We start from the raw sequence: 21,850 nt of genomic DNA, 5'->3' as shown, positions 1-21,850 counted from the left end.
GGCAATAACATGGTATTCTGTGCTATTTATTTAAGTGTATCAGATTATAATTTATAAGTTATTTGATATTCTCTGTTATTTAAATTTAATTAACTTATTATATTTACTTTTCTTTAGTTTTCCCTTATATAAATTTCAAAACGCCTCAGCAGCAAATGATTTCCATATTTCAAAAAGTGCTACTACTTGGTGTCACATATTACAACTGGCTGTTGCCGTCAAGATGAAAAAACAATGTTTTTCTGTTTTTACCTGCATATTTGACCTTACCGGGTTAGATGATTCAGCCTCTGCTCAATGACAGGAAGAAGATTATGTAAAACAGACATTGAGAACATGTTCACGTTGCATGAAATATGATTGTGTCTGTTGAATATTTTCAAAAGATGTTTGAAAAGTAATATGAGTCTAGTCTGTGGCAAAAGTGATCATTTTTCTTGGGCAGTCAGGGATTTTGTTCATATACAAGACTGTGTTTTTCTCTTCACTATTGTTTCAGTGAATAACAGCAATTAAGAGATGTTAACAACTGATAGAGAAATGACTTGCGTGCAACTACAAAGAATGCTAAAAATGTTATATTTCTATGTCACTGCAATGAAACATTTTATTTTTCTTGCACAATCACTCTGCTCTAGCTGAATTGACATCTTTATCAGTGGACTAGCCTGTCCCATGCAGGTAGTCTTTCAGATTGTGGAACCGTGATATTTACATGTGGCTGGGGTCTGGAGAATAGGGTGGATGCTGATTCTCTTTGAATCCCCAGCTCCATAGAGCATTCTTTACTATTCATGGAGTATTAGTGGGGTAGCTGTTGTAAAGCACAAAGGGGCTGGTCAAACCTTTTCCTCAATACAAATGCCCCAACAAATCAGTATAATATTGACAGAAAATATGAACCTTCATAGGCTTGTAATGAATATGGAGTACACCATTAACACAATAAAAAATGTCCAAATAAACTTGCCAGGACTGGCTTTGATTTTCTTTTGTCTTGGAGGGACACCATTCTTACATTTTTCATTGTTGTTTTGACACTTGGTCATTGTGATTTATCTTAGTTTCAACTCCACTTCTGAAATGTTTCTTAAATTTCTCCCAATCTGAACTGATTAGTTTGAGAGACATATTGAAACTCTGAAAGAGGTGATGTTTTATTTAGGAAGCGACTTTCTGACAAACAATGTGCACAGACTTTGCTCATGTTTAATTTTTTATGAAACTAGGGCGCTCTGGCTCCTGTTCACTTTGCTCGCCCACCCCCGTTTTGGTTTACCGGATATACAATTTAAAGAGGTTGTTATTTTCATGGGAATTGTTACATATGCATTATTTTCACTTTTATTTTAAAAACTTTTGTAAAAACAATACTTGTCTATTTCCGGCCCCAGGCGTAGTTACATCTCTTTCTCGCAGGACGTATAACACTGCTCGTGTTGTTAAGGGGGGTCAGACGAACGCATGCTAATGAGATGCCATCATATAATCTGCTGTCTTTTTGCTGCTGTCGAGCTGCCTGTTCTGCTTGTCGCATGTCGTTGTTTTAAGAGCTGGGAGCACATGATGCGTGTCTGCCTAAAACAATCCAACAACTGCTAGGTTAGATGTCCATGGACTTGCTTTAAATGATGGCTCACTGCCTTGTCTCGCATGACGTTGTAAAAACAAAATACTTGTCTTTAATTTCCGGCCCCTGGTGTGGTTAAATCTCTTTCTCACAGGACGTATAATACTGCTCGCATTGTGAAGTGGGGGCAGCTGCTGTCATGCTGCCCGTCGATCATTTTAAAGCCTGTACAGCCACTGACCTTTTTGCCACTTCGTGTCTCTGCTGCTTGCGTTGTGAAGGGTTAGGGTGGGTGAATGAACGCAAGGAGCAATGCTCAGATCATTTGCTGTGAGCTGCGTATTTTGCTTGTCGCTTGTCATTGTTTTAAGAGCTGGGAGTAAATTAAAGTGTTTCTCGTGGGACTTCAAATTGTTTTCTGATAAGATCACACCTCGTCTCCCAGTCTACCTCCCCAAGATTTTTTTTATAATAGGGAGATATAGATTAAGCTACCCTATACCTGAAACTTGTAGTACCTGCTCTCTTACAAACTGTTATTGTTTCATTAGAACACAAGCACATTAGAAAAATCTAGACGAGAACATGCCATTCAGCCCAACAAAGCTTGTCAGTCCTAGCCTCTTATTTCTTCCAAAAAAACATCAAGTCACTCATTATTGTGATTTGTTGTACAGTGGCAACATTTTCTTCCATTGTCAATAGTGAAGGCTTGTATCATCTTTGAAAAACATCCTGCCATGACAGAAATTTGCAGTCCATGTCTTAACTATGGCATATGAAGGAGACTGGGTCCTGGTACTCTTAAATAGACAAGAATAAATTTAAAAGTACATAATGTGCTCTAATGTTATAAATGTCATTATTATTTTTAAGTTTTTTCATTATCTGCATTGACTAGATTCAGAATAAAAAAGCTTACAGTATTAACCACAAACCTTGGAAGCTTAAAATTCACATATTTTAGAACAGATGCTCTTTTACCACAAACTAAGTCCGCACTGCAGAATAACCTTTTTTGGTTCAGGCTTAAAAATGTTTGATCACACCTCATTCACTTCAGGTTTCCTATGTATATATGGTTTGAGAAAGGATAAGCTACAGTAGATAAACCCTGGAAAAACTGCATAACTTAAAATGTTTTTTAATGTTTAGAAATGTTTATGTGCCTATCCATTTTCTTAGACGTATTATCTTTGACTACTGCATATAATAACACTCTACACATACTGTGCAGGTGATAAAATAACTTCCCATAACAATATTGTCAAACTTGCATATTTCAACTTGGGGGTGAATGATAAAATAGTAAAAACAGTTTCATACGTTAAAAACAATTGAATCACAACAATTAAAAGTAATGCTGTATTACTTTTGTTACTTGGTTCATGGAAGGGAAAGGTTTTCTACAATTGTTTCCATACTTTGTGTTATAAGAAGTTCACGTTCAGCACTTGTGGAGTTAAATCCATAACCTTTTCTTCTTTTTGCAAAGAGACAAAGCACAAAATGAGCCATATTTTACTGAGGTAAAGGAAGAAGGACAATAATAGTTTATTAGTAACAAAAATGTTAATAGGCTGGAAACAGTAGCTTATAATGAAAGCTTAAACTACAATGCTGCTGTCATACTCTCTCTTCTTCTTTGTGGATTGGTGATATCAATGTGTACCTCAATACAACAAGCTGATACAATTCAATAGTACACATTACTTAGCTAATATCTATGCAGATTGAAGAGCTTTTAAAGCATTTGAACAATTTAAACAAGAATAGGTAATTCAGTTCAGCAAATCTTGGCAGTCCTATCCACTTCATTTTTCCAAAATATTTGCAAGGTTAGTCCAGGTAATATTCTGGTCCAGATGAAGCCATATCTCCTCACTAAGATGGGGCTTATTGTCCAATTGAAGAGGACTTGCATTTAAATTCTATTTGACATAAACAGCAACCCCATCTCCTTTTCTGTTCTGTCTATCCTTCCAAAAATATGTATTCCTCTATATTATACTCATCCCCATTCTTGCTATTTAGCCAAGTTTATCTTTGCTAATATATCATAATTCAGTTAGATATAGCTTCAACTTACTTGTTTTATTTTTGATACATCTATACAATACAATATAGTTTATTTTTGTATAGCCCAAAATCACACAGGAAGTGCCGCAATGGGCTTTAACAGGCCCTGCCTCTTGACAGCCCCCCAGCCTTGACTCTCTGAGAAGACAAGGAAAAACTCCCAAAAAAACCTCATAGGGAAAAATGAAAGAAACCTTGGGAAAGGCAGTTCAAAGAGAGACCCCTTTCCAGGTAGGTTGGGCGTGCAGTGCAGTCAAAAGAAGGGGGTCAATACAATACAATACACAGAACAGAACAAATCCTCAATACAGCATAAAAATAAAAATTTTAGAAGTACAGAGCAGAATTTAACAGTAGATGATAACACATAATAAGATTTGGATATTTTTAGAGTCCTGGAGACCTCATCCATCAAGCTGCCTTCCCCATTTGGCCATTCCACGGCTGAAACAGTGCTGGGCCAGCCAATCTGATGAAAGGACCCCTCTTTCTCATGATTCCTGCGATCCTCCATCAGGGATGACTTTACCATAGGCAGGCAAACATCTAAAATTACATCAAGCTATTTTTAAGTGTTACTCATTTTCTTTTGCAAAGTTTGGGTTAGAAATTACATTACCATACATTTTTATTTATACACTGCTGTTTGTTCCTTCATATACACTTCCGAACCTGGCCTGCCTCCCTGCCCCTATATCCTAGTTTAAACAATTCTCGACTAACTTTCTCATACTCCCTAGCACATTGGTGCCCCTTCAGTTCAGATGTAACCTGCCACAGCAGAACAGGTCCTATCTGTTCCAAAAGCAGTCCCAATGCCCCATAAACCTATACCCTTCTACTCTACACCAAGAATTGAGCCATGTATTAAGCCTTATAATCTCCTCAATCTTATTTGGACGGGTGTGTGGCAAAGGGAGAACTTCGGAGAAGTATACCTTGTGTCAATTCTGCTCCTCAGCCTCTTTCTTGTTTCTTTTATTTATACGTCACAACAACAGACTGAAATACTTAAAAAAGATGCAATTTTCAATGAAAAAGGTTTGCAATTGCAGAAATAGAATCTTCTCCAGAATTTTAGACATAAAAGGTAACTTGCAGATGGGATTGAAGTTTGAAAAGTCTTTTTTTTTTTTTTATTAAAGGTTGCACCACTGCATGTTTTAAATAGGCTGTTGATGAACCAGTCTCAAGACAACTACAGTATTTATAATGTCGAAAATGCTAGGAACAACCACTTCAAAACCATCTTTAAGAAGACGAGAGAGAACAATATCTAGCGGGCAAGTTGTGAGTCTAAGGAAACTAATTACTTCTGCCAAAAAAGTGAGAGATAGAGGCTCAAACTGACGACAAACAGCTGAGCCCACAGGAGGAACAGAAGGGTCAACAACAGAAGGTGTAATGTGGTATCTAATGTCAGCAATTTCTTAAATAAAAAATCCTTGCAGACTTTTGATGACATCAGGCCATGTAGGAACAAAAGGGTTAAGAAAAGTGTTAAATAAAACTCTAGGTCTATGACAGTTATTCGCTATAATATCTGAAAAATAATTTATCCTAGCAGATTTTACAGCTTTATGATAATGAAACAAACTGTCCTCTAAAATATTACCTGCAGCTTGCCTTTTTTCCACCTACACTATACTCACCTACATGCCCACCTGAGGGTACAAGTGGCATCATTTCACCATGGCTGAGGTTTAGGTTTGGAGTGCTTGACTTTAAACCAAATGACAGAGTCTAAAATGTTACAAATATCCTTCAACAAATTGACTGGATGATCAGGACAAAGTTGAGGTGGAAGGAATTGCACAGCATCCTTAAAAGCCTCAGTGAATTTGCTGGCAGTGATGGAAATTATGCGCGTGAGCAATGACCCTAATTACAAATGTTGACCATTTGTCAGGGTACAGAAGCCCCAGTTATAACAGGATCAGGAAAGTAAGCATCACCAATTTCACTGTTACATTTGCACTGTGCAATTTGCATTGCAGAACTTACAGACTACCCTTATGAATGTCATTGCTCCAACATGGACAGCGACCACTAGATCCTCCCCAGCTCTGGCCAACAGCCTATCAACCCTTCCAGGAAGTCTTCCACCTGTGCACCCGGAAGGCAATAAGCCGTGTAGGACTCTCTGTCTCAGGAGCAAACCTGCACTTCAGTCCCTTAATGATTGAGTCCCCAACCATCATTAACTCTACCTTTACCTACAGGACAACAAATTCTGGAATGAACTGCCTTGCACTACAATGGATATCACAGTGGTCTCAGATTTTAAAACCTATTGTTTTAGTGTTATGTGCTTTAGTGTGATAGTTTACTTTCTCTTTAGGCTACCATTGTGGCTACCACAGTGACCAGATGCTACTGACCAATGCTACTTCTTTTGTCCTTCCTGTATTTTTGCTGTGGGACTTTGTTAGCAGCATACAATCAGATACATTGATTTGGAAAGCAATACTCATCTTGGAACATGACTAAACATGAGACAGAGAAATAGCATCTCCACCAGTTTATTTATTAAAAACACAATTTGCTCATTTGCATTCATTGGCGTTCATGCAAAATAATATACCTACGTAATTGTCGACATCTGCATGCTATAGAATACATCATAAATACATTAGGGAGGTTCTGGGTGGGTAATTAGTTGTGGTTCAACAGACTCATCTTTTCCTAGAAACCATGGGTCCCCTTTTAACCATCTCAGAGAATAAGATATGTGCAATGGAGCATGGGATAAACAGCTCATCATTAAGTTACAACTGAAATTCAGAACTTGGCCAGTAAGAAATTTCACCAAAATTATACAGATATAACAGAGCATATTCACATAATTAATACAACTTATTTTTTCCCTATTTTTTGGCATACTATTTTTGTTCTTTGAGTCATTTTAGATACAAAAGTTCATTTTAGGTTTTGCCAGGATTTGACCATCCCTCTCTAAGAAATGCATGCCTGTTCCTAAATAAATGTCCTGTTCTACTTTGCCTATTATATTTGTAGTCAAATATCCACTATATGTTATCATCAAAACATGGACATGATATTCAAAAAATGTTTGCTTTCCTCTAGAGCTGCCTTAAATGATGATGTGCTTTCTTTCAACTTCCATGACAGCGTTGCCTTAACTTCATAAAACATCAGTGTTTATACAGTGTTTGCCACAAATTTCCCTGCTAATCTGCCCTAACAGTCAGCTTTTTCACCTCGTCACTAAGATCTCTTCACCCAATATAAGGAGCAATTAGGTCTGCATAACATTTTTATATGTGTGTTTATACTTGATGCCATATTAACTGGTTAATTACAGTATCTCAATGATTACTCCATTGTAGAAATGCTTTGAATTTAATTATTATTGCTTATTTACTCAAGTGTATCCATTATGATGTCAGACTTCTACACAATGATTAGCTTCTTTCAGAACTCCTGGGTAAATATTGCTCCACAGGAGCAATTTATTTGAGAATGTGTATCAAAAATAGTAAATAAGCATAAAGATAAATGCAAAACAACAAAACCTTGACTTTATACTATTTACTTAATGTTTCAAAAGGCATAACATTTCAGGGATACATGTGACCATGAGGCAGATACACTTGGCAAGAACACTGCTCTTTTTATGAAAAGAAGTATAAACAGCTGTTTCCATTAAGAACCAGTGTAAAACAAATTGTACCTAACTGATGTTTAGCCTAATGCAAAATGATAAAAAAAAATAGCAACACCATCAAAATAAATGAAAGCCATTCAATAATAATGTACTTTAAATACAGTAAAAATGGTACCATCTTCATTTATTGTTATTTTTATTAATTTCAGGTGGAATGCGTGGAGAAGAGTGTCAGGAGTAATTTGTGACAGATGGGTATCAGCAAGAGTGAAAAGGAAGATCTACAGGATGGTAGTGAGACCATTTATGTTATATGGGTTGGAGACGGTGGCACTGACCAGAAAGCAGGAGACAGAGCTGGAGGTAGCAAAGTTAAAGATGCCAGGATTTGCACTGGGTGTGACAAGGATGGACAGGATTAGAAATGAGTACATTAGAGGGTCAGCTCAAGTTGGACGGTTGGGAGACAAAGTCAGAGAGGCAAGATTGCGTTGAGTTGGACATGTGCAGAGGAGAGATGCTGGGTATATTGGGAGAAGGATGCTAAGGGTAGAGCTGCCAAGGAAGAGGAAAAGAGGAAGGCCTAAGAGAAGGTTTATGGATGTGGTGAAAGAGGACATGCAGGTGATGGGTATAACAGAACAAGATGCAGAGGACAGAAAGATATGGAAGAAGATGATCCGCTGTGGCAGCCCCTAATGGGAGCAGCCGAAAGAAGAAGAAGAAGATAAGCCTCAAAACTATTGGGTTTTAACATGTAAAACATAATTTATGTATTACCAGTGTCATTTTACTTAATTCTGTTTTCTTCAAAAAAAAATATTTATTATGAGATCCATTGTGATATCTCGTGCAGAAAATTAACCCAATAGACCAGCGTCTAGCCAACTTTGGGAATAGCCTCCTCCTTTACCATCATCTTCGCCTGAAGTTCAAGCAATCATTTCGCCATCACTTAAAGAGTAAGAGTTGCTTCGATTTTTCATAATATTAATAGTACTGTCTAACTGAAGCGGAACACTTGTTCTGCACTAAGCTGTTTGAGCCTTAAATCCATGTATCTCAGTTAACCTAAAAATATCTGGAATGCAAATGCTGAACCTTATCATGGTTTAATTGATCTTTTATTTTTATATCTGTTCAAACTTTATTGGTAAGAACAGATATAAAGTTGTATAAGTTGTAAGATATATGACATGCTTATTTATATCTTGGTATAAATGAGTTATTAACATTGAAAATTTGAAAAGTTTTTCAAATGTCACAAAGTACACATGATTAGAAAGTGCAGTAAGAATTTCAGGAGCATTTTCAAATGTGGGCTAAGCAGCATGAGAAGATATTAATAATTACATTATAATTTACAACATAATGTGATGTAGTAGAATAAGAACAAATATATTTTCATTATATATTAAAGACTCCTTGTAACAATGTCATGATTGTGTTATACTAACGAAGTGTGAACTTATGGGACTATAACCTTTCAAATAATATGACTCAAACAGTGAAGCATCAAGCATCAATATTATACAATACTTGTGTTTCACACATTGCGGAGGAGAATCAATAAAATGTATAGAAGAACATATTCCACAGTTTGACACACAGGAGCATCCAGATTTTCATACTAAGAAATGCAATTTCCTCGCTAGAATAAAGTAGTAGTGGCTTTGATTGAAGCTGACATACTGTGGACCACTTTTTGATCAATGCTATTGCATTGCAGTTAAAGTGAGAGAAAAAGAGGGACCATATATGTGGCAACATCTAAATGGATTTTTATAGATAGACCCTAACACAATTTCAGACCACAGAAGATGAGTAACTCACTTATTGATAGATTAACTCAAATGACAACTAAACAAATTACAGTTGCAAGTTTTGAGCTCCAAGGAATCCTACAAGTATTAGAGGACATTGAGAACGAATTGCAGCATACTATTATACAGTATATGTATAATGTACAGTATGCATGTATGTATTCATTTTGGATCTATAGCAAACTGTTGTCAGTTAAAAGTCTCTATCTTTGTTGTAATATTTTGCAATATTCCTTTTCCTAGGCCCATGAAAATATACAAATAGACATCAACATTTCTGGCAGCATAGTTATACTGTAATTAGCACTAGCTTTGTAGTGGACTTAAAACCTTTATTAAATAATTTGGAGCACAGTAAGAGTGCTCTGATTTCTTTGTTTCTGAATCGGCCACTCATGACTTGAAGAATAGTCTGGAAAAGCTTTTAAAAGGGGTATCAGGATTTTTAAAAAGAAAAAATGATTTACTAGAAGGACTTTTATGCAAGTTTGCTTGTGAGAGAAATGACACTGATACCCAATGCAGATGGAGAAAACAACTGTCAGCTTACATGAAAGGAGAAGGATAAAGAAAGGTCTTTGTTTTTACTGTGAAGGGCTTAACAATTTGAGAATAAATTGCTCTAAACTGCTGGGAAATGCAAGTAGTTATTGTGCTGCAAGGTATAATTTGCTAAGTGACTCTGCATTCTTAATGAACTTACATTATCTAAAGTATAATATTGGCTCCATTTTAAATATACTGAAGTTTAGACCTTAGGAAAATAATTGGCAAAGGGTAAATAAATATAAAACAAATTGCTTCAGAATTTTAATTTATTTGGTCTGTTTTACATGAAGTTAACTACTTTATTATTGGAATAACTAAATAAACTAAATGAACTAATAAAACAATTTTTTAAATAGACAACAAGAAATTATGTAAGGGAGGAGACAAGGACTGAATAGAACCCTAACCCTATTACAAATATCAACACTGGGCCATCCATATTAACATAGATGAATATTTTAGGGGTGATATCACTCCACGGTGCTTAGCTGTAGTCTGGAAAGGAAACTATATGCAGCGTATATTTTTCTCAGAATGATATAAAACTGGGAAGTTCATTCAAACAGATATTCCATGTTAATTCATCAATTATTTCATTTTCTGAAAATGACCCTCAAAACTCAATTCAATAGCAGTAAATCTAAAAACATGAATTTTTATTAAATGACCATATTATACATGGGTAGTCTCAGCAAACGGCTCTGTATGTTATCTAGGGTCATTTACTGCTTTGCACCTAATGCTGCTGCTGGGGTATGCTTTGATTCTGTGACCCTAAATTAATTGGGGTTAATTTAGATATTATGAACTATGAAACTCTTCCTAAAAACGTTCTTTAAAAGGTAGAACAATTTTGCTATTTTTATTAGCTAATTTTGCACCATTCCATAATTTTTGAATAATATGTGAGATATTATTGAGCGTAAATGTTAGTGCACTTTGTATTTATATATTGGCATGGTAGCACAGTGGTTGCTGCTGCTGCTTCAATGCTCCATCATTTTGGGTTTGAGTATCATTCCTGGATGTTCTTATTGTGGAGCTTCCATGTTCTCCCCATTTCTGCTTAAGGTTTTTTCAAGGATTCAGTTTTTTCTCCCACATTTTTGAAGATATGCAGAATAGGTAAACTAACAATATGGAATTTTTCATTGTGTGTGGGTCTTGTGATCGACTGGCGCTGTTTGTGCTTCTTACCTTGTGCCTTATGCTCCTAGAATAGCCTCCAGCCTCCTAAGACCCTGAATTGGAATACGCAGATTTAATAAATTATATTTTTTATATTATATATTAATATAAAAGACTTCAATTTCTTTGGTACTAGTCTGTCTTAATATTTTGTTAACAGTTACTTTAACTTGATTCCAACAATTTTGGTGGCTTGAGTCTTTATATCTGACAGCAAGGACAAGATGTCATATTATTATACATTATGTCTATGCCCATTTATTTATGCCCCAGGTGACTGCATCCTTTTTGTGGGACAGCAATAGTTATGAACTGAGGTGGACTAGGGCAAATAATGGCACACAACAAGTAAAGTGCACAAGTGCATAGTGTATTTTATTAAAACAATCCAAATAATGCTCAAAACAAAGGGTGGTGCAAAAATAAGTCTTTAATAAATTATCCTTATAAACAGTGCCATTGTAAGGAAGTTAAAATCAATTCAATAAATAAACTGAGTAAACAGATAAAACCAGGAGTCAGAATCATTTCCTTCCATTTCTTTCTCCCAGTGCTTCTCTCTCGCTCTCTCTCTCCCATATCAGCTCATCATTCAGGACTGAGACACCAGCAAATGAAGTCCTTAATTGAGTCCTGTCCCAGCTACTTCGTCAGTACCCACTCAGATGCTCAGAGACTCACTCCTTTGTCCTGCCACCATCCCTCAGGGTTCACAGAACAACCCCTGTACCACTCTGGCCGCTCCTGCACCTATGCTTAAAGGGAGCAACCTGCCCTTGGGCGGCATTGTTCCACTTCACCATGGGGCATCCCAACCACTTTGCCTCCTTCACCTTGCACTGACTCCATCCTGATTCTGCACACATCTCATGTTTCTTTTATTTTTTTTCCTTTTCTTTCTTTTTCATGTTATTCCATTCTTCTTTGTCCCCTTCTGACTAATTTAGACCCGTTCTATATGCTTTGTGAGTGCAGGTGCATTAAATGATTCACAGAGAGTCAATGAGGGACAGTGGAGCCAATCAGCCTCCTACATGTGAAAACCTAATCGATTCATTCCCCCATTAAGAAGGTGTTGTGTACACATACACAGTCATGATGTTTAAGCCATCGACCGCGGACATGCTTCACCACGATAATACAAATTAATAATTTATGTTTGATCCAACTACACAAAGCTATATTAATTCTATGTAAATATATAAAGTGAATATGGATGGAAAAGAGTTTATACTGAAGGCACTCCCAATGTAGTTTCCATTATGAGCATTCATAGCTTTAAAAAGGTTGGAAACTTTAATTGCATATTAAATCTAGACATAGGTCCTCAGCAACTGCAAATGGAGATTCTATATACAAATTTGTGAGAATATTCTTTATTTGTATCAGTACATTATAGTTAACTCAAGAATTAGCTAATTAAATCATGCAAATATAAATCAGTAGATATTTCAGTTGCAGTATTTTACATACTTCTGTGTTGATTTTTAATCTAAGCAAAAAAATTAGAATAATAAGCGTACATTGGGGAAAAACGGAAAAAAACAGTAGAAAAATCCACATTGTATTCACAATTTGCTTCTTTGATTTTATTTGGCCTTCAGAGATAGGGTGAATGAAGAAACAAGCCATATTTATCTCTCAGTTAGCACAAGACTAACATGTGCCAGGCAGCTTCACAAATCTCTGACTTTAAAATCTTATTGGGCTGGACCATAACTATAAATGCTAATGGCTTTAGTTGAAAAAATGGCCATACTTTGCAATATCGGGGAAAACACTATAAGCATCGTGAACCTGAGATTCTCAAAACTTAAATTACATGACTGGAAATGAATATCTCTCTATTATAATAAAAAAAATCCTGGGACGAGACAAGACATTTTAGCCTGGGACAAGACATGACTTTTTCAGAGAGATACTTTCACGTCCCAAGAGACAAGACTTTGTGCCAAGAAATTTAACCATGCCTGGGGCCAGAAATAAAGGACAACGAGTAGATGACAAATAAGAGCATCATAAAGAATTCAAAAATGTTGGCGAGATACACATGCAGAGCAGGTTAGAGATAATGAAAGTACTTAAATTCGAAAGTCTCCAAAAATGATAGTAAAGATCGCATTAGCGCAAACAAATGGAAATTATAATGGAACAGTGAAAAGAGATTAAATATATTGTTCGGATTTAAAGAGATTTGTACATCGTCTAATCTGTGTTGCCATTAGGGAAAAGTAGTGTTTCTTCCCAATCAAGAGGTGTATCCACGAGAATTAAAAGATTTGTTGTTTGGTGAAAGTGAAATCCACATACGCGAGCGGCACAGGCGTGACGTGGGTGGCGTGTAGCGCAGGCCGTGTGGGCAAGTGAAGTGAGCAGGGGGCAAAGCCCCCTTATTTAATTGAGTAAAAAGGTTTCCATTGCAATAAAACAATCCAATTAAAAAAGAGAGGGAGATGTAATTTTTGTTTCTTGTCAATGACATTAAAAAAAGTATTTTTGTGTTTAGGGGTCTTTATCTCAATTGGATTGCGTGATTAGCATGCTACAACTTGGGGTTAATTATATGTTTAAACTTATTATTATTCAATCCCTCAACTGATTCACTTAGGAAATAATTTGTATGTTCATTATATTTACAATATGGTGGAGAGTCGAATGCTAAGAATTTGCAGTGTACCCTAAAACCAGTTAGACTTTAGAATATATTACAAAATCCTACTAAAGATCTATACCAACCCTAAAGCAAAGCATCTACTCCCAGTAGAATAGCAAACACAGCAAGATGTAACACCTACTGTAGCTTTTGTGATGAAGGTTTAAGAGTCCCACCCCATGGAAATGAATTTCCCTCTGGTATGATATGAAATGAAGGAGGAGCACAGGAATGAAGAATGTTTTATAAAAGACTTCCTATAAGATTTTGGGTACCTTTTACTTAGGTTTACTTATCCAGTTTTAATTTTGTGTCAATAAACTTATTAGTATTACAGTATTACTTTATTTTTTTTATTTCTGTGTTGCTGAGATTTCATTATAGAATTTAGTTAATTGCAAAAATAACACTGTGTGTGCATTAAACTGATTGAAGATAAAACTAAACGATTTCTGTAATGTTTCTTTTTGGACTTTTCTTTTATGCAGTTCACTGTCAGTGTTTAAAGAATGCACACCATGTTAAGACAGAAACCCTGTGAAACACCTGTAAACCATAAGACTTAATGGTGATGCAGTATTGAAGTAAAAAGCAGACGCAGCAGAAGTGTGGCATGATAGCATCTGGCACATAACATGTGTTAAATAAAAAGGTGATGCGTGCTATCCATTTCTGAAACTGTAGTTTTAGTGTTCTGATCACAGTTTGGTCACAAGTGTATTAACACCAAGTTTTAATGTAATGAACAGCAATCCGATCATGATCACTGAGAAAGCAAGTTAATGCCTCATGTAAATAGGGCTGGAGGTTGGATGGACTGAAGGGGAGATTGTAGTATGCAGAGAGGGAATAAAGGATTAAAAAAATCAACATAGTGCTAAAGTAAATTAATTAATTTATTTTCATTTTATTTGCATTTTTGTACTTTAGTATATTTACTATTAAACTTTTTCTGAAATGTATTTTTACTGCCTCAAAAGCTTGCATATTGTAATCTTTTTAGTTAGCTAATAAAAGGTGTCATTTTGCTTGGCTCTTCTCTAGAAAAGTGTAACAAATTAAAGTTTTATAATGTACTAGTTAAATACCAGCTCTCTAGAAAAGTGTAACAAATTAAAGTATGTGTGTTAAAGAAGTTATGAAAGAAGTTATGAAAAGGAAACATTTTAAAAATAACGTAAGATGATTGTTAATGTAATTGTTTTGTCACTGATATGAGTGTTGCTATCATATATATCGACACAGACACAGACACACACACAAACACACACACACATATATATATATACATATACATATATATGCATATATATACATATACATATATACATATACATATATGGCAAAATACCCGCCCTTTGCAGCAGAGTAGTGTGTTAAAGAAGTAATGAAAAAGAAAAGGAAACATTTTAATAATAACATAACATGATTGAGAATGTAATTTTTTTGTCATTGTCATGAGTGTTGCTGGCATATATATATATATATATATATATATATATATATATATATATATATATATATATATACTCTATATATATTGTAAAAGACAAATCAGGACACAACATAAAGGTTTGGGGTTTGTGGCCAGTATACTGTACAATTCTCCACAGTACAGAACAGAAAAAGGTCAAAAAATGCATAAACAAAAATATGTATCGCACGACACCGAAGCATGGCATCGGCGGCCATTTTATGAGGGAGGAGCCGGAAGTGGAGGAATGCTGGGAAGATGGGATCGATGACGTCAGGAACAAGGGAGAAGGAAGGGCGGAAGTAACGCAGTGCGGGCAAAATGCGGTTTATGGTGGCGGAGCGTCTTTTTTTCTGTAAGAAAGCAAAGGAAAAGGTTAGTACCCCGCCATTCCCTGCCGGTGAATGTCCTCCAAAGTGCGTTAAGATCTGTCCGCGGTCTCCTATTATTTTAAATATAAGTAATTTTTATTTGGTCGACAGAAATATGTTTAGTAGGAATGAAAGTTAAATTTAATCATCATTGCATGAATTTTTCTTTAACATAGAAATTTAAAGACTAAATCCAACTGCCTGATGGGCTCATCAGGCAGTACACACTCACTGCACCCACTTCGAATCAACCTCAGGCGTCAGCGCTAAAGGCGAAGCCTCTCATGTTGCGCTATGGTGTGTGGTTCGTTTATTTGACAGTATGTAGATCGGGGTGTGTATATATATATATATATATATATATATATATATATATATATATTACTTTTGAGAATGCAACGTATAGTTTTGTCCAGGAGGAAAGCAATGTTGCCTCAAATCAATGGCAACCTTTTGTAGGGTGTGTCCCTGAGACTTATTAATTGTCATCGAAGCAGAGCCTTACTGGAAATTTGAGGCATTTCAATTGAAATGGGAGATCAGGGGGTATAACGGTGATGCCAGGAATACATTCAGAGTGTGGCGCTCTGCTGTTTTTTGTGTAGTTGCCTTCACACAGCCTCTCTGCTGCTTTATAAATAAACGCCATATAAAGCCATCACCTTGTCAATTGTGTAATGCGTTTTTGAACAGGTTTGATGCATGGAAGTGATCACTCGTACTGCGTTCAGTAAGTTCTCGTGAGCTGCTATCTTGTGTGATGTTGCGATGTCTACGGCTTAATTTAATGTTATCTAAGACCCGGTACTTAAAAGTTTCTGGCTGCACTCCGGTTGTAATATGATGAAGCTGCGCGAGGTCACTTTTGAGAATGCAAGTATAGTTGTCCAGGAGAAAAGCAATCTTGCCTGAAATCAATGGCATCGTTTTGTAGGGTCTGTCCCTGAGACTTATTACTTGTCATTGCGCAGCAGAGCCTTACTGGAAATTGGAGGCATCTGAATTGAAAAGGGAGATCAGAGGGTATAACGCTGACGCGAGGAATACATTGAGTGTGGAGAAACTCTAGAGACAGCGTGTGTATTAACTTGTGGATTTTTCTGTGAGTATTTGGTGGCAGTGTGACGAAGTTGCTTCGGAAGACGGCGTTAGCCGTGGAGCTCAGCTCAGAGCGAAATGAGGTGAATGGGAGGGGAGATGATGACATGACTCCCCCACCCGCCTTAACTGTCAATCCCCCACAAACACAGTCTCTCGGAATTTGCATAAGCACACCCCTTCACCTGCAATTTTAACTTAGTTACAAAGTGATCAAAACTCTCATTTATATCCTGCGTCCTCTCATTAAACTTGTATCCCGCATTACCCATGGGCATGAGAAACGCCAGCGGCAGCCTGTCTATGAACTTAATTTAAACTTTAGTTTTACACTGTGCTTTGTTTCCGAAGTAGCAGCACTCATGAATATGGTTGTAAATGTCAGTCGCTTGCTTCTTATTGTTTCGCTGCCTTCTCAATTATATAATGCATGTTTTCTTCAGCGCTTTTTGGAGCTCTTCCTGGTTTTCAACGTACTGCGTTGATAGTCAGTTTACGTGATTACGTGGGAGGCGTGATGATGTCACACGAAACTCCGCCCCCCATGGCCATCCAGCTCAACTCCATTACAGTATATGGAGAAAAATAGCTTCCAGTTATGACCATTACGCGTAGAATTTCGAAATGGAATCTGCCCAACTTTTGTAAATAAGCTGTAAGGAATGAGTCTGCCAAATTTCAGCCTTCTACCTACACGGGAACTTGGAGAATTAGTGATGAGTCAGTGAGTGAGTCAGTCAGTGAGGGCTTTGCCTTTTATTAGTATAGATAGATGTAAACCTAATATTGTCAGAATGAACATTTGAAATTTTTTCAAAATAAATACAGCAGGTGACTGAGCAGCTATAAAATTTCATCCATTCCATCCAACCATTTTTCAAACTTGTTTATTCTGAGCAGGGTTACAGGAAAGCCTGAGTCTGCATGTGTCAGAGGCCAGTTTAGCACTGGAAATCCATCTCACGTACATGTCTTTGGAAGGTAACCCACAGGAAAATGGGATATACATGCTACCATTGTGCCACTGTGCTACTTGAAATTCCTTATTAAGAGGATCTAAACTTTCACAGTAATGAGATGCAGTGAAGCAATCATATCATTACAGAGTGATGCATCACAAGTAGCATCTTTCAGTTATTTAGGCCACTCAAGCATGTAACACAGTACCTTGCACATGAAATGCCACAGTATAAAGATATACTGTACATTTTGTGTGGCATTTTCGTTGTAGATCTCCAAATGAGGCATTCTAGAGAAAAATGATGTCATTTCAATTCAACCAGTCATTAAGATTTTTACACAACAAATACATAAATAGGAATACAATTACAGAAAATAACAATGCAGTTGGAAGCAAAATAGGGAGCATAAAGTAAAAACTAAAAGATTTCAGGAATACTAAAAGTCGTTATATTCCTTGCAATGTATAGAAGATGAGGTTCAAGCTAAGGACTTCTTTGATATAATACAAATACCAGAGCTTAAACCTCTTCATGTAGAATCTTTTGATAAACCTCTGAGGCTGCTCTGAAATTCACAGTGCTACAAACCCATTGCAACAGGAAAAATGGCGGACACAAATGGCTATCCATCGGAGTTTTACGTTTTCAACTAAGTTAGTGCATTTATTGTCTTCAATGTCTACTACAGTAAACAAAAAATATTTCCCTAAAACATCCATCCATCCATTATCCAAACCACTATATCCTAACTACAGGGTCACGGGGGTCTGCTGGAGCCAATCCCAGCCAACACAGGGCACAAGGCAAGAATCAAACCCCGGGCAGGGCGCCAGACCAGTGCAGTTCCCTAATACATTTTGCCAAAATCAATTGCCGTCTTTACACATACAGATACAGATTTGCTGCAATGAGCATCACACAGACCAATTTCACTTTTCAATAGTGACATTAAGATCATGGCAAAGGTTTTAACTGAAATAATAATGAATGTGCTTCCTTCTGTAATATCTCTAGATCAAACCAGAGACCTAGGACAGTATACTGTAAGTGCTTGAAGTGGAACCAAATTACTGGCAGTACCCAGTTTCTTGATACACTAGTAAACTAGTACTCAAATTTAGGATCGGGGGAGAGGAAGTTGATCCCTTTAAAACTACAATAACATTCCATCGAAGAGAGATGGGTTTGGTCCTCCATGAAACTTTATGTGGCACTAGTAAGACATACCACCCCACTACATGCACTGCTTAATATCCAATGTTTGACATGCATTAATTACAGTATATTACCATAGAGAACCTGAATTATCTCTGGAATAAAGAAAAAGCTTTTGATAGAATTGAATTGGGTTATTTATCACTTCATTTAACAAATTTGGGCTTGTTCCCAATATATCTGCATGGGTTTATTTAATTTGCCCTATGAACAAAAATTGTAAATTTATGAATACTGATTTGACTTTCTGCTTTTGGCATTGAGTATTTGACGCTTATGGTAGCTGCTAGTAGGTAAGGCAGAATCAAGTATAGGTCAAGCGTGTGCCGAAAGAAATCTCTCAGTCCAAAAGTTTGCTTAAAAGATTTAGTGATAATTCAAAGCAAACTGTCCACACAAGAATAAATAAAAAGGTTGGTACACACATAGAATAAAGGGCAAAAAAAGTTGGAAAAAAGGCTCTTCTCAAAACTTAGCTTTTCTTATCAAACTTTAGTTGTTTCTATACATAATGATGCTTTACTTCACTTTCAGTACGTTCTGTTCCTATGGGGCTGCACATACAACTGAGCATGTTATGTTACATTCTATTGGGAACGCTAAGGCATGGTTTAAAACTGTGTGCCCTCCATGCCTTACTCACGACAAGGCAGGTCACTAACTGAGACTAATCTGTAGTCAGAGAGACAAGAACTAGTTAGAATATACCAATTCAATTCAGCTTGTTTGGGTTAGAAGAACCTCCCATAGACTATGGTCTAATATATATAGTCAAACATTTAATTTAACTTAAATAACTAGCAATGGCTGTTACTCTGATTACGAGGTATCTTTTGATATCATCACTTTGTGTGATTTTTTTAATAGCATTATTTGCCTGATCTATAATAATAAAAGGCAAAGCCCTCACTGACTGACTGACTGACTGACTGACTGACTGACTGACTGACTGACTGACTGACTGACTGACTGACTGACTCACTCACCCACCCACTCACTCACTCACTCACTCACTCACTCATCACTAATTCTCCAACTTCCCATGTAGGTAGAAAGCTGAAATTTGGCAGGCTTATTCCTTACAGCTTACTTACAAAAGTTAAGCAGGTTTCATTTCGAAATTCTATACGTAACGGTCATAACGGTCGATAACGGTTGACAACGTCCGCCATGTTGAACTTTCTTACGTCTTTCTTACATCTTCACGAAATTTGGTAGGCGGCTTCCCTGCGCTAATTGAAACCGATGTACTTACTTATTTCGATGGTATGACACCACTGTTGGACGCCATATTGAACTTTCCAACATCACCAATTTTCAAACTTTCTGTGTAGGTAGAAGGCTGACCCCATCTTCACGAAATTTGGTAGGTTGCTTCCCTGCGCTAACCAAAACCGATGTACATACTTATTTCGGTGGTATGACGCCACTGTCGGCCGCCATATTGAATTTTCCAAACATCACTAATTCTCCAACTTCCTGTGTAGGTAGAAGGCTGAAATTTGGCAGGCCCATTCCTTACAGCTTACTTACAAAAGTTAAGCAGGTTTCATTTCGAAATTCTATGCGTAACGGTCATAACGGTCAACAACGTCCGCCATATTGAACTTTCTTATTCATGGCCCCATCTTCACGAAATTTGGTAGGCTGCTTCCTTGCGCTAACCGAAACCAATGTACATACTACTGGTATGACGCCACTGTCAGCCGCCATATTGAACTTTCCAACGTCACTAATTCTCCAACTTCCCGTGTAGGTAGAAGGCTGAAATTTTGTACTTATTTCGGTGGTATGATGCTACTGTCGGCCGCCATATTGAACTTTTAACGGAAACCGATATCCGTACTTATTTCGTTGGTATGACACCACGGTCAGCCGCCATATTGAACTTTCCAACGTTACTAATTCTCCAACTTCCCGTGTAGGTAGAAGGCTGAAATTTGGCAGGCTCATTCCTTACAGCTTACTTACAAAAGTTAAGCAGGTTTCATTTCGAAATTCTACGAGTAATGGTCATAACGGTCAACAACATTCGCCATGTTGAACTTTCTTATTTATGGCCCCATCTTCTCGAAATTTGGTAGGCGGTTTCCCTGAACTAACCGAAACCAATGTACGTACTTGTTTCGGTGGTATGATGCCACTGTCGACCGCCATATTGAACTTTTCAACAGTCTTTGTTACTTATGGGCCCATCTTCAAGAAATTTGGTACACGGGTTCCCAACGCTAACTGAATCCTACTTACATACATATATACATCCATAGCCTGCACCTCGGTCACCGTGTGAGGTGGCGTTGGGTCCCCCATCCCAACGCCTCCCACGTTGTTGGCTGCCTGCCTATATAAGGCCGTCCGTCGCTCCGGTCTCTACATTCCCTTCCTTGCTTTGCCACGGGATTCACGTCTCCCTACTGATAACTACAGCATTTTTATTTAATCCATGGCTTCTCCGCTGTTTTATTGTTTGTTTATTACAATTATAGTTATTGTGTAGGTATTTTAGACTTATTTTACATTGCTCAGGTACCCACATTTCCTTTATCGTTTCAACCCCCATTACCACGTCTATCAAGATGATCACTATCGATCAATGAACTGTCACTTACCGAGTGGTTTCCATGCCCGGAGATGGCACCTACCTTTTCCATTCTCTTTGTTACATATTGCACGGCCATATCAGGCTCACTCTTGATATCCGGAGGAACATTGTGTCTTATGTATTGAATGACTGGGACAGGTTCAAGGTGTGGACTGATGATGGTACAGGAGATAATTATACTACACAGGAGCACTAGAAGAGTGAAATGCTTAAGCCCTTCACCTATGGTTCTGCATGTGAGTTGATGGCTGCCGCTGAATTATTCGGTTGTCGCTTTCAAGTGTACCGAAATGGCCAAATATTTTACACCTTTCGAAACCGCCAATGCCTCTTAAACATTTTAGATTGACAGGTGACGATTTCAGTAGTGGACACTTTGATGTTTATGAATGTTTAAACTCTCAAAAGCTGGATGTGATTTTATCGATGAAACCGGTTGTGTGCTTACAACGCTTGACAGATGCCGAATGTCTCTTCAACACAAGTCCTACAAATACTGTCGTAATTGAAACAAACCATGAAACTCAAACCGATTATGACAGCAGCAATCCAAGCTGTGAGATTTGAGACAAGATTACTGTTCACATGGCCAATTGTAAGTTACATGCTCAAGAGTAAGCTCAGCACACAGCTTGGTC

Source organism: Polypterus senegalus, chromosome 14, assembly GCF_016835505.1.
Source record: "Polypterus senegalus isolate Bchr_013 chromosome 14, ASM1683550v1, whole genome shotgun sequence".
NCBI classification, from domain to species: Eukaryota; Metazoa; Chordata; class Cladistia; order Polypteriformes; family Polypteridae; genus Polypterus; species Polypterus senegalus.
The sequence above is the reverse complement of the archived record's forward strand: the minus strand, read 5'-3'. Positions refer to the sequence as shown.